Below are 15,025 nucleotides of genomic sequence, written 5' to 3' on the forward strand. Positions count from 1 at the left end.
CCTTACTTCAAATTCATGAAGTCCTACTTTATTTGTCTAATGAACTGATCACCAAGATATTTTGTTCTTGAACTCTTCTAGAAAGAACGACCACATCACTTGATTACTATGCACTCTCATCATCACATTATTCCACCATACATATGTTTGACCTTGTAGCAATGAGACTACTCCATCCAGTTTCCCCATTTCAAAACAATAGAGACCATCAAGCATAATTTTTATGTCATTTAGCCAAAGATCCACATAAACGGGACGTTCCTCAGCTTCTCCCTTAAACTTGGGTGCTCCTAAACTTTTTAGCTCCTTACAACATTCATCCTATGAGTCGGGGAGTAGACGATTGGAAACACTTTATAATTGCATTCAACGTCCAACATGCACTCCTTTAGGCGCTTGTTCTTTACCTTACCTAGCTGGGGTAGGTGAATTTCTACTACCCTCATTAACTTCATCTCTCGCTTCACTTTGGGAGCCCTCGTAGTTTGACATCTATTAAGATATATTCACTTAAATAAATTAGTAAAGACATCATACCCATTACACTGTCAGATCAAAGATTTTTGTTATTTAATTGACATGTACACCTTTTAACACAAATTACTTTGATTTTGAGACTAAAATCGGTTAAACCTTAGCTCTGATACCAACAAATGTCATACCCCCGACCCGTACCAGGCCCAGATACGAATATGAGGTATAACATTATTTTTCAACACTTTTACTATTTGAGAATCTGAATAAAATTTTGACTTTTAGTCTTTAATTAAGCGGCGAAGCCCTTATTAACAATAATTAAAATCAAAATTAATATTAAACAACGAAAACAAATATTTTCATATATATATATATACATACATACATACATAAACTCTAAATAGTATAATTACAAAATAGATCAGAGCATTTGCGATTTAAACATTTATAGTACATTTATAATGCATGCCAACAAAAATTTCAAAATAACAAAAACCACCTACTATTCAAATCGGTATGATCTGTTCTTCTTTAAAGGCATGATGCCCTAACCTAGCTTTCCTCTGGTGATTTCTTTGAACTTACGTGTGAAAACACTCACACGCTAAGTGTTTGACTTAGTGAGGCATAAATGAGCATAATAAAATATTAAAACACTTGTTTAAACATTTCAGGAAAAAAATTTAATAGAAAAAACAATATACATTTCATATTAATAACATATACTATTATGCATTGTTCAATTCATATTAACTTGTTTAAATAGCCCAGTGCATATCACTGAGAACTCAAGGCATGTGAGAACTTTGAGGTCAGTCAAAACTACCGTGTAGAATTTGCACCGAAGTGCCGCATAGATTTATCCTGAAGAACCGCATAGAATTGTCCCAAACGACCACTTAGAATTGTCCAGAAGGACTGTATAGAACCCTCGACTCTTGGCATAGTAATTACACCTCTAATTCTCATAGCACATACTTTGGGCTTTAACCATATTAGTATTTCACATATCATTATATAAAATGATCATTTATTCATAGAACACATACGCATAGCAATGAAATCAAAATAGTGTTTCAGAAATACAATTTAAGTGAAACATTTTAAAGATGTTTCATAAAATAATTCAAATTGTTTTCGATCTAAAACCTTCAAGGTTGGCTCATCGCAAGTCGTCCTCATATAGAATATAAAATAAGTAACTTTCACTCACCTTTGCCTCACTTTAACCCAAAGCAAAAACCTTTTCACATTCGTTCAATCTCTTTACTGCGTCGATTCGTTCGGTACTTGCTTTCGATCAAAATCTACACATTAACATGACCAAGATAAATATTAGAGCCCAATTATTTGTTAACCAATCAACATTTACATCAACTAAATAAAACACCTATTTCACAATTTCATGCAGAATAGTATCGGTACTCTACCCCCAGTACCTATACTTCCCTTCTATGGTATCGATACCTATCTTAGTATCGGTACCCAAATTGCATTCTGGAATTTCTTTTTCAATTACAATATGGATAATTTACTGTTGGTATCGATAGCCCCAGTATAGATACTACCCCTTCAATATCGATGATTTTCATATGATTCATATGGTATCGATACTGTTCTTTTAGTATCGATACCCTTTGCCCAGAATTCTCTTATTTCTTTTCAAATTTTACCCAAAACTCACCTAAATCTCATACTTCTAACTCTATTCATACCCTTAAACTCAATAACACTTATCACAACAAACTTATATCAATTAAATCTCCTTTAACATCCAAACTTTTTACTAGAACACATAAAATAAAAAATCAAACAATTCTTCAAACATGTTCCCAATCCATTCTAATACTTCAACATTTTATTCAGACCTTTGACAAGTCAAATATAACTTTAAAATCTGATGCAAGGAATTTTTCATCTACAAAGGGAGTACTCATGAACATTTTTATATTGAATTTACTTTATACTAGTTTAATAATATATGCTGTTATAATACATTTCATGTTAAGAATACAAGTTATGTAGTTAATAAATAACTTATTATGAACACATCATGCACATTGTTATTTTTATATGTTAAGCATGTTAGAATAGTCTTATAATCATATTAAGCATGATTATCACATATAAATCATGGCAGCATACATAACATTCATTTTATTAGGTCATATGCATTTTATTAGCTCATAGACTTTATACATTAGCTCACACATATTATGATATGATATATTTAGTTCATGGCATGCAAACATAGCTCACAATACCATAATCATCCATGGCAGCAAGGTATTTAGCTCATATCAGCTCAATGCCATGGAATTACCTTGTTTTGTTGCACATGTAGGTACATTGGAGCATAACACACGTTGGGGTAACTTGGTGGATTATTTGGACATCATATGCAGCTCAAATATAACTCACAAAGTGCATGGCAGCTCATGGAACACTATGGAAAGCTCATCTCAGCTGGAGGAGCTCAAGACTAGCAAAACTCAGCTAGTTGGACTATTTGAAGTTGAGTTGCCAAAAGTGATATCAATGGTAGTTGAATGTGCTATTATGAAGCATGCAAGTTCTTGGCTAGGAAGATCATTCATAACCAGCCCTTTGTTTGCTAGTTAGCTACACAGTCAAGCAAGATTGGAGGAAGACACATGCACGCCCAAGATGGTGCACATAACCAGCCTTCATCCCATTCACAAGGCTACACCACAAGGCTCCCTAGATCACCCATGTGTGGACCATATGACCAACCACCATGTGCCTTGCATGTGGTATCATTTAGGAGCCAAGATGAAGAGCCATCTCACTATTCGGCCAAGCATCATTTCCTCTCCCATTTGGCGCTATCTTGAAGGGGCACAAGAGCTATTCGGTCAAGGGTTATTACCCTTTATTTAAACCAAACCATCGTCTCTTTTTTTGTAATTAAATTATGACCTTAAAGGGAGACACAAGGGCTGGCTAAACCACCATGTACCTATTCGGCCATACCTCTTAATTTCCTATAAATAGGCTATCATAATTCATTTGTAATCAGACCATTTGATTAATTAAAGTGAGATTATTCTGTTTTCTTAAGTCCTGGTTACTTTTATCGACTTATTAAGTACTTTTATCGGCCTTCCCTTGATACTTGTTGTTCCTATCTCCATATAGATAGTGGATCCAAGTCCTTATAAAGAATCAATATAAAGTATAGTCCTTTGCTCTCTATAGCATTGGTTCTTCTTTGAGTCTTCTTTAAGATAATACCATCATAACCAATCTATTGTTTCATCAACCTAACCATAGCCAAAATTCATTTCACTACCATATCTTTTATCATAAATAGCCCACCTATTCACATGTACATCTACCACCAGACCATCTATTTGAGCCATTCACTCATGCAGGTTATTTTGCTTCATTCCTAGATCCACAATCAATCGAGAATATAGGTTTACCTTATATCAAGTGGTAATCAGAGCTTTGGTGGAAGAAGAAACATGCAACAACAACAATAATAAAAATACCAAAAATAAGTGTAAGTGAAGTGCAAGTGAAAGAAAATAAAAAACCAACAAAGAAAAGTCAAACACTCCAAAAGAAGAAAAGTTAAGCACTCACAAAGGAGAATAAAAGAAAAAGAAAATAAAAGAAAGAAAAGTTGAAGCACTCATCAACAATTCTCATCACCAAGCCATTCAAGTAAGCCTTTTAAATTGATTGTGGTGATAGAAGGTTGTGAAATGACTTTGTGTAAGTAACCCCTTTTATATTCTTCTTTCTATTACTAAGCCACACTTTCATTATATTTTTTTCCATTCATACTAACCCTTTTGTAGTTGACGTCCAACAAGTAAAATCTACTTGATATAGTTTTGAGTAAAGTCCTCTAGAACTTGGGATTAAGAGAATTGAGAGGAAAAAGGCTTCAGCGTATCTGAGATCAGAAGAGGACAAGTAAAAGCCTTAAATTCCTAGAGTGCAAACACGAGCGGATTAAGTGACATTAAAGTTTTCTTAGAGTGACTCGTGAGGCTATGTGAGAGTATTATCTGGTAAGGTCTTTTACATGTATTTTTCTTTTCTTATTTCACTAATCATGTCTCGGAGTCCATGATGAACCCTAGAAAGAGAAACCCCTAACTTGCAAACCTAAGCCATTATGCATGAAATGGCAAGATTGTTGAAACTAGAATCGAAACCTTTGCATGATCGTATGGATCAATTTGAAGCATCTTTGGGCAACCAGAGATTACATCGCCCTAGAATGAAAGATGAATTTGAAGAAGAAGAGGCTGAAGTAACATCAGTAGCAAGAAGAGACGTTAATCGAAATCAGAATGATAACTTCAGCAACATCAAAGTAACTATTTCTCCATTTCAAGGACGAACTGATCCTGAAGCCTATCTTGACTGGTAATCAAGATCGAACACATTTTTTAATGTCAAAACTATACGGAGCAAAAGAAGGCCAGGCATGCTGCTATGGAATTCGTGAACTATGCCTTAATTTTGTGGGATCAATTGGTGAGTTCAAGAAGACAAAATGGTGAACGCCCTATCACTATGTGGGAAGAAATTAAGGGCCATTATGAGGAAAAGGTTCGTGCCTACTCACTATCATCGAGATCTTTATCATAAGCTACAAAATCGTAAACAAAGAAGCAAGAGCGTTGAATATTATTTCAAGGAGATGGAGATAGCCATGATTCGAGCCAATGTTGATGAAGACAGAGAAGCAACCATGGCAAGGTTTTTATCTGGCCTAAATCCTGATATCTCTAACTTTATTGAACTGCAGCATTATGTAGAGATTGAAGAGGTGGTACATATGGCCATGAAGATTGAACGACAACTTAAAAGGAAAGCTTACAATCGGAGTAGTCTAAATCAGCTCCAAATGAAAGCAATAGCCTATTACCTTTCGGAAGCCAACTCCAGTCCAAGTGAAGGATCCTATAGAAGTAACCTAGACTAAACAAGTGGGCGAACCTAGCAAGGGTAAAGAGAAGAAAACCAGTACTTTCGAGAGGTCCAGAGATATCAAATGTTTCAAGTGTTTCGAGAAAGGACATGTTACCAGTCAATGTCCCAATCGAAAGGCCATGATGGTACTTGACAATGGAGATGTTATCTTAAATTCTGAATAACCTATTTATGATGAGGAACCTGAAGCAATCCAAGTCAAAGAATCTGAAGAGAATGAGGACCATGGAGAAATGCTTGTCTTGAAAAGGTGCCTACAATCACAAACATCTCAAGAGGATCTTCAAAGAAACAACATTTTCCATACAAGGTGCCATGTCAAGAACAAGGTTTGCACCTTGATTATCGATGAAGGGAGTTGCATAAACGTAGCCAGCACTCTTATGGTTGAAAACTTGGTTTGACCACATCAAAGCATGAGGTGCTTTGTGACATTGTCCCTATGCATGCTAGCCACATTCTACTTGGTAGACCATGGCAATATGACAAAAGGGCCATTCATGATTGTTATCACAATCAATACATCTTTAAGCATGAAGGACGCAAGGTAACCTTGGTGCCTTTGACGCCTAAAGAAGTACAACATGATCACTTGCATATACGAAAGAGTGTACGAACATGGCATAAATATAAACCACCAATGAATAATAAAGAAGAACAAAACATGAAACAACATGATTGTTCATTGTTAGAAAATGAAGGGTCTCCTATGAAAAATGGTGATGGTTGGGATTTAAAGACACAACTCTTCACCAAGGGTCTTAATCTTCAAAAGGTAAGTACCCCTTCATTTGAAACCTCTTATCTCCTCATTTTTCAGGACTAACCACATGAAAGGTCACTTCCAAAGGGGATATCCCTAAAAGAAGATCATTCCTAAAAGGTACCTGTTGGTAAATTATATTCCAAAGAAAGGCCTAAAAGGAGATCTTATTAAAGGGTACCTATTAGAAGAACACAAACATTCAACGGATGCTTTCTTTTAGCAAAGAAATGTGAAGCTATACAAGGACATAATGATTTCGATTTGAGGACAAATCACCCTAAAGAAAGGGGGATGATGCAAGCACGTTTTCATCTATAAAGGGAGTACTCTTGAATATTTTTATATTTAATTTACTTTATACTAGTTTAATAATATGTGCTGATACAATACATTTCATGTTAAGAATATAAGTTATGTAGTTAATAAATAACATAGTATGAACACATCATGCACATTGTTATTTTTATATACTAAGCATGTTAGAATAGTCTTCAAATCATATTAAGCATGATTATCACATATAAATCATGGCAGTATACCTATCATTCATTTTATTAGCTCATATACATTTTATTAGTTCCTAGACTTTATACATTAGCTCACACATATTATGAGATGATATGTTTAGCTCATGACATGCAAATATAGCTCACCGTACCATAATCATGATTGACAACAAGGTATTTAGCTCATATCACCTCATTTCCATTGAATTACCTTGTTTCCTTGCACATTTATGTACATTGGAGCATAACACACATTGGGGTAGCTTGGTGGATTATTTGGACAACATATACAGCTCACAAAGTCTATGGCAGCTCATGGAACATTAAGAAAAGCTTATCTCAGATGGAAGAGCTCAAGACTAGCTAAACTCAGCTAGTTAGACTATTTGAAGCTGAGTTGGAAAAAGTGATATCAATGGTAGCTGAATGTAGCTGAATGTGTTGTTATAAAGCGTGCAAGGTCTCGGCTAGGAAGCTCATTCAAAACAAGCCCTTTACTTGCTAGCTAGCTACACACTCAAGCAAGCTTGGAGGAAGACACATGTATGCCCAAGATGGTGCACATGACCAGCCTTAATTCCATGCACAAGGCTGCACCAAAAGGCTCCCTAGAACACCCATGTGTGTTCCATATGACCAGCCACCATATGCCTTTCATGTGGTATCATTTAGGTGCCAAGATGAAGAGCCATCTCACCATTCAGCCAAGCATCATTTCCTCACATTTGGCGCCAACTTGAAGGGACACAAGAGCTATTCGGCCAAGGGTTATTACTCTTCATTTAAACCGAACCATCATCTCTTTTTTTGTAATTAAATTATGACCTTATAGTAAGACACAAGGGCTGGCCAAATCACCATGTTTCTATTCGGCCATGCCTCTCCATTTTCCTATAAATAGGCTATCATAATTCATTTGTAATCAGACCTTTTGATTAATTTAAGTGAGATTATTCTCTTTTCATAAGTCCTGGTGACTTTTATCGACTTATCAAGTATTTTTATACTTGTGGCATCAACCCCTTCCCTTGATACTTATGGTTCCTATCTCTATATAGATAGTGGGTCCAAGTCCTTAATTCCACCCCTTAAAGAAGCAATATAAAGTCTGGGCTTTGCTCTCTATAGCATTGGCTGATTTCTAATTTGGATCTGTTAAAATACATGATTGGTATACCCTTTCTCTCAGAAAGGCTAGCTCGTTCGTAAATGTTATTGGTATAGTTTGATATTCAATATGTAAGTCAAAAGGCCATAAAAAAGAGTACCATATCTAATTTCCTAGATAGCTGAGCTTCAGACGACTATGAACCATTGAATTTCAATTTTTCAGATGAAAATATTTTGGTCATATATCTATAGAATAAGCCAATACTTACACCTCAGAGTATTGGACGATGTATTTTGATGGAACATATAATGCTTTAGAGGATGAAATTAGGGTAATTTTGGGTTCACCCAAAGGGGATCATTACCCATTCACAAGCAGACTGAACATCAATTGCACTAATAACATAGCAGAATATTAAGTATGTGTTTTAGGACTCCTAGCAGCAATCGATGCAAGAATACAAACTTTAAATGTGTATGGTTATTTCCAACTTAGTAATCTCCCAACTCCGAGGAGAATGGGAGACAAAAGACGCTAAGCTTTTTGAATACCAAAAATTTATAAAGGAAAACATCAAAAAATCAAAGCAAAGTGAGAAATAGATCCCTCGTCAAGATGAGATCTCGACGATTTCGGGACTGATTGGAACAACTAAATCCCATAATCAAGGGAAAATATTCCCCATGAATCACCTATAAAAACCATTGAAAAAAAGGAAAATCATCAGCAAATGAGAAAAAAATACAAACTTAAAAAGAGAGAGAAATTACCTACTAGGTGGCCGTCGGGATAACGAAGGTACACGCTGAAGCTTTTAGCATATATATACACTATTGGGTTACGTGTATGGCCATTTGCTCACTAATTTAGGGTTTAATATGGCAATGATACCATTCTGGTAATTGTAGGGGTCTTCGACCACTATGGGTGATGGCCAGAGCAGTGTTCAGTACGAGGGATTCTCCAGGGAGAAGAGCTCGGTTAAAGGGAGAGGGAGAACTTTTTGTGTGAATCGATTGGGATTATGAGGGCTTTCAATACGAGATGCCACTGTGCAATTTTAGGTTTTTTAAATTTCGTCGGCTGTCCCTACACCTTTGAAGAGTAATCCGATTTGGTCACATACTGTAATTGGGCCATAAATTTCAATTTAATTCTATTTAGTCCCTTTTATTTTTTTTCTTTTCTAAATTGGTACCCTAATCTTTTTCTTTCTGTTTTTCAGCATCCTATTATTGTTTTCCACTTTTCATTATTCAATTTAATTTATTATTATTATTATTATTATTATTATATATCTTTAACCCTAATTTATTTTTTTAATATCCAAATCAAAGCTCGTCAAAGTTAAATGACTCGAAACAGATTTATATTTTAAATTTTAAATTAATAATCTTCGTGATTAAGACAACTATGTAATCATTTGGTGCCAAGAGATCGATTCAGGGTGAATTGGATAATGGTTCAGAGTTCGTACAAGGGGAGGTCCTTATTCAAAATGGCATCGCTAATAAAGGCATCCAAATTATTGAATGCATATGAACTTCAACCATGGCATCCATCATCCACATGAGACTTAATTACCCGAGAAGAATTTTGCTCTCTTCAGGCATCAGTACTATCTTCGAGATCCACTTGACCCAAGTGGCGCTTGATCTTTCTTACAGCGTGCCAAATCAGTGGAATCAATGTCATTGATATATAGGGAACATATTATGTCTTTTCTGTCTTTTTCTTAAGTGCTTGCCATGTAATCATCAAAAACACTTGCATTGAAATTAGTTACGTATAGTTTGTTTATCTTGAAGAAAGATCATTTAATATTATTGTACAAAAATTTCTTGAAAAGTGCAGGCACTTCAGAAGCCAAAAGAGGCTTAGATATGGGACTAGTGGAAATGGGCAGATATCACTTTGATAAGCCTTTCCTGTCCAACACTCATCGAAACAGCTTCCCAGTAAGATTCATGATGAAGTTATTTACAAGACACCAGGAATCTGAAACATGAGAAAATATCAAGATTAACAAAGGAAAATGGAGACTTCTCTCCTAAAGACTTAATAAAACTAAAATGGAATACTTGCATTTCAGGGAAACTTCAAGGCATTACATTCATGACATTGTATTCATCACAAGCATGAGTCTAAAATTTTGTAGAATTTTGAAACTCAAAACAGGTTAGGAATTTACTTAATAAGAGTCACCCACAATATAGCTTAACTCAACAATGAGGAGCTATTTTTCAAACCAAGATTTTCAGGCTAGCTCTAAACTTCATGATGGAGGATTCTTGACCTAGAAACACATCCATAACTGATTGCATTTTGGCTTAACTCAATGGCGAGGAACCATCTGCCAGTCAAATCTCTTCAAATTCAATCTCAACTCCACGAAAAAAAGATATTGGGTTCAAAAACCAATTCAAAATCGATTGCAGTCTATCTTAACATAGTAGCAAGGAGCTAGTTTCTAGTCGCTCAAGACTAAAATGAAACAAGTGAAAAATAATTGGTTAAAAATTATACGTATTTTAATAAAATAGAGACAACACGTGTGATAAATTTTTTAATTGCATGAGTACAACCCGATTGGCCGGTAAAAGTAACGACACATATGTATAGACCATATCTTCAATCACTCAATAGTTATATGTATGAAAAAAACTACATTTAATCACTTTAAAAATATTCATATAAAAACAATACAAGACTTTTATCATGATAAATCTCATATTGTTTGTATATGAAGTTTTTTTTATAAAGTGTTTAGATATAATTTGTTTACATTTGAAAACAAAGCTTATACATGTGTATATACATTGTCATTTGGTTAGTACTTGTATACTTTTTTTTACCTGTTATTTTTTACTTCCTTTTTTTTGGCTTTGGTGACATTAATATGGGAGAAATTATCGGATGATCTGCCATATAGGTAAACGTGCTCAAGGTGGGAACACTTTTCAAACGATGCATTTTAGAGAAGGTGCCTTAGTTCCATGTGATCGAAATAAGAGTCATTTTAAAATAATTTGGGTGCTTTAAGAGAAATAAAGTATTAATTAAAATAAAATTACCTTAAATTTGAGTTTGAATAGGATGTGATGTTAAAACCTTTTAAATTAATTTTGGGCAAAAAAATATGCGATGAAGGTTTGAAAAAAAGGTTTATATAGGACATTAAAAATTAATTTTCTTCAGTAAGATATATTGAATAATGTATGGAAGATGTAATACCCCAAATAGTAGGTCAGTGATTAATTTAAAAGGAATTAAAATTTCAGAAGACTAAATAAAATAAGTAGTAAAATATAAGAAATGATTAAGTAAGACCAATTAGTTAGAATTGTAATATTAAAAGGGCATTTTGGTCTTTTAGAATGAAATGAATTTAAAACTCATTTAGAGTTAGGGATTTATGAGGAAGGGAAAGTGAAACATTATGCTTAGTCATTTTTCTCTCATTCTTCTTCTTCCTGTGGTTGAGTGTCCTCCTCTATATCTTAAGGTAAGTTTCATCTAGCTAATGTTTCATTTCGATTTTGGTTGGTTCTTGCAACCTTAAGTGATATGTAAGCTAAGGGGAGGGTTAAATAGGATTAAAATAAAGACATGGATGAGATATTAGAGATTAAAGAAAATGGCTTTTGAAATGATATATTAAGATATGAGTGTTTATTGATGTTTATTGGTAGTTTTGACTTGTCAACGAGGTAAAAGAAAGATTAGAAGCATTGGATTAGTTTAAAAACAAGTTAGAAATGTAGTGTGATTCTTAGAATCTAGTGATTTTAAAGGATGCTAGATGTTTTAAGTAGCTAAATGATGGAAAGTTAGTATGAATATGTAAAGAAGAGTTTAATAGTATTATATGATGTAACCATAACGAAATTGGACCCCATTTGGGTGATAATCGATTTAAAAACTAGAAATTCTAGGTACGAGTATCGGTACTGATAGAACAGTAATGATATTATAGGCTTAAAATCAGTAGAATCTATTGAGTAGTATCGATACCTATGAAAGCAGTATTGATACCAAGAGAGGGGTATCGATACTATGAGGATGGTATCGATACTATTATTAACAGAATACATAAATGATATCGATACCGTCATGGAGTATTGGTACCATAGTATAGTAGTATCAATACCATGGTAGGGGTATCCATACTATTGAGTCAGAAACGTGACAATAAGCTATGATTGTTATAGAAAATATAATAATATGTACTCTTGCGTAATGTTTAAGTATAATTGTTAGGAAATATACTAACAATTGATATTGTATGTGTCTAAATGGATGCTTGAGTAGATCGAAATCAAGTTCCCGAGTCACTCAAAACAAAAGGAAAAGGCAAAGTACCTGAGTAACTAACTTTGCGTTTTGGATATAGTAGCAAGGCAATCCAGGTGAGTACATTTATTGTATGCAATTGAGATGAAGACAATTCATAATGAGTCAAGTTAGAATATTTTATTTTTAATGTATGTAGTACCTTAGTTAATATGTTTTTATTTCATGTATGAAAAGGATATTGTGAATAAGTTTTAGAGCATGATCTGCTCTAAACAAATAAACAAAATAATAATGGATATGGGTGCATTATAGGCATGAACGGATGCAAACATAATAATGCATATGGGGGCATTATAGGCATAAACGGATGCCGAAATAATAATGCATATGGGTGCATTATAGGCATGAATGGATGCTAAAATAATAATTCATATGGTGCATTATAGGCATGGAAAAATGCCAAAATAATAATGCATATAGGTGCATTATAGGCATAAAAGAATGCCATATCTAAAAATGCATGAAATGATTCATTAAGGAATAAAAGGATGTCTTAACTACAAATGCATGAACGGAAACATTAAGGCATGAAAGGATGCCATAAATGAAATTAACGAATAATTACTAAAGAAAAATTAAAAGAAAAATGTATACGAAAGAAAGTTATGTTGGACATACTATGGATGTTTATGATAAAAAAAATGAAAAAAGTTTGGTTTCAATAATAGGGACTTATCTAATCCTTATGGATGATACGAATTAGTTCAAAAACTAAGAAAATTCATGATAAGTTTATGAATTTTTGTATTAGTAGTGGGTGTGCAACCCATGTAAATTAATGAAATGTTTAGGGAATGATTGTTTTGGTACTACAGGTATAAACTATAGAATTTATAATGATATTAATTAGTTAATTGATAATATGAATAATTATTAGAGAATGATCTATTTAAAAATAAAAGATTAATGGCCTAGTTGTGCATTTGGTAGAAATGTGTCAAGTATGCAAGTTAGATGAAAGGCTAAATGCCTTTGAGTAAAAGACTAAAGGAATTATAATGCATTTTGATATAAAAGGTACAAAAGTGGTATAAAAGGATGCTATGTGTATATATATAATGTAAATCAATGCATAGTTAGTAAGAATGAATGTCATAAAAGAAAACGTAAACATTACATACTGGGCTTGAAGGGATGGCCAAATGAAAATAAAAAATGGTGTGTTAACAGTATTTAAGGTGTCGCCCTTGATGATTATAAAAGATACATGATCAATTGGCACTTTGATGCAATACATGTATATTAATTTCTCATTGAATGTACACATGGAAAATAAAGAATAATGGGGAATAATATACAGAAGGATAAGTATGTTGGGTTTACTAAGAATAATTCCGATAATTATATGAAAGAATTATAGAATATGAAATTTAATTCATCATTCAATAGTTATAAAATACTTATGTATAAATTGTGCTATCTTTATAGTATTATGTCTCACTAAGTAAATACTTAACGTGGGTTGATATCACGCATAGGTAAAGGCAATGATTATTTGCGTAAGGGGTGCAGCAATAGCAACAACGATCATCAATTAAGGTTGACCCGTCAATAACGTTAGGAAAATCTTATTCCTTTTGAAAATGTCGTTGGCATGTATTTGAAGTATGAAATATACTCGGAATTATATTTAAGTACAACCTATTATCATATTTCAATTAATTTTTGGCTTTATTTTAAAAATGTTATGTTTTATGAAAATCTGGAAACAAATTTTAAGGGTTTTTAAAAGATGAAATATTTTTAAAAGTGATGTGACATCTGTATTTTGTATACGGAAAGGTATACAATATATGAGTGTTACATTTATTGGTATCATAGCTGCAGGTTTAGTCGATTCTCAGTTGAAATCAAATGTATTTTAATGTAAAAATGATTACATACCATTAAGATTGTCAAAGTTATTGATATGGTGTCAATTAGAGGGTGATTGGTGTCACTCTTTATTATCTTGAGTGTCATTCTTATGTATGTCCCAATAGATGTCGGAAACTAAGGACATAAGTAAGAAAGTAGATGATATTAAAAATAAGGTCGAGCTTAAAATCGACCTAAGAGAATTCAACATGATTTTAGTATCATGTCGTAAAAGGGTAGAAGTTGTCCTCCATTATGTGGAAGAAATTCCCCAGTGTTTAGCGTTGATTCCGTATTTGAGGAATTTATTAAAAAGTTTGAACGGTTTACAAGAGAAGTAGAATCGGATGATGATCCAGAGGAGATTTTTAAATATAGTGATGATTCCGAGATTTCTTCAGGTAAGCTTAATTAATTGAGAAATATTTATGTGAAAAATTAAATTGTTCAAAGTGTTGTTAATTTGAGTAAGAAAAAAGGAGTAAGCAGTAAATACATTGACCGCTAAGAGCCTATAGAAAGATGAATTATTAGTGGATCAAGTGATTATGAGTTTATTTAAGAGTAAATTTGGTTACTAGTGTAATTTTTGCATTAACAACTATGAGGTTATTGCTACAAATTTGTCAAGTCTTATTATTTAATAATGTGGATAGATAGACTTCCATAGTCGAGAGAGAAAATGTTTCAATTGCTCGAGAATATTTTAAATAGATCTGGAAGGTTACACAAATTTTCTCAAAAAGGAATTGAAAGATTTTAAAATAAATGTATTTTATTTAACTTAATCTCGAGTGAGATGATAGCAATAAACCCTAGTTGGTCATGGTGCAAAGATGAGTTGGACATGTATTAAACAATTGATAAAGATTCCAGGGGATATGTTTCCGGTAAACCTAATAAAATTATCATTTGATAAGTTAAAATTATATTGAATATAAGTTGTTTGTCTCTAGAAACGATTATTTCAGAAAGATC

Source organism: Hibiscus syriacus, unplaced genomic scaffold, assembly GCF_006381635.1.
Source record: "Hibiscus syriacus cultivar Baekdansim isolate YM2019G1 unplaced genomic scaffold, ASM638163v2 tig00110151_pilon, whole genome shotgun sequence".
NCBI lineage: Eukaryota > Viridiplantae > Streptophyta > Magnoliopsida > Malvales > Malvaceae > Hibiscus > Hibiscus syriacus.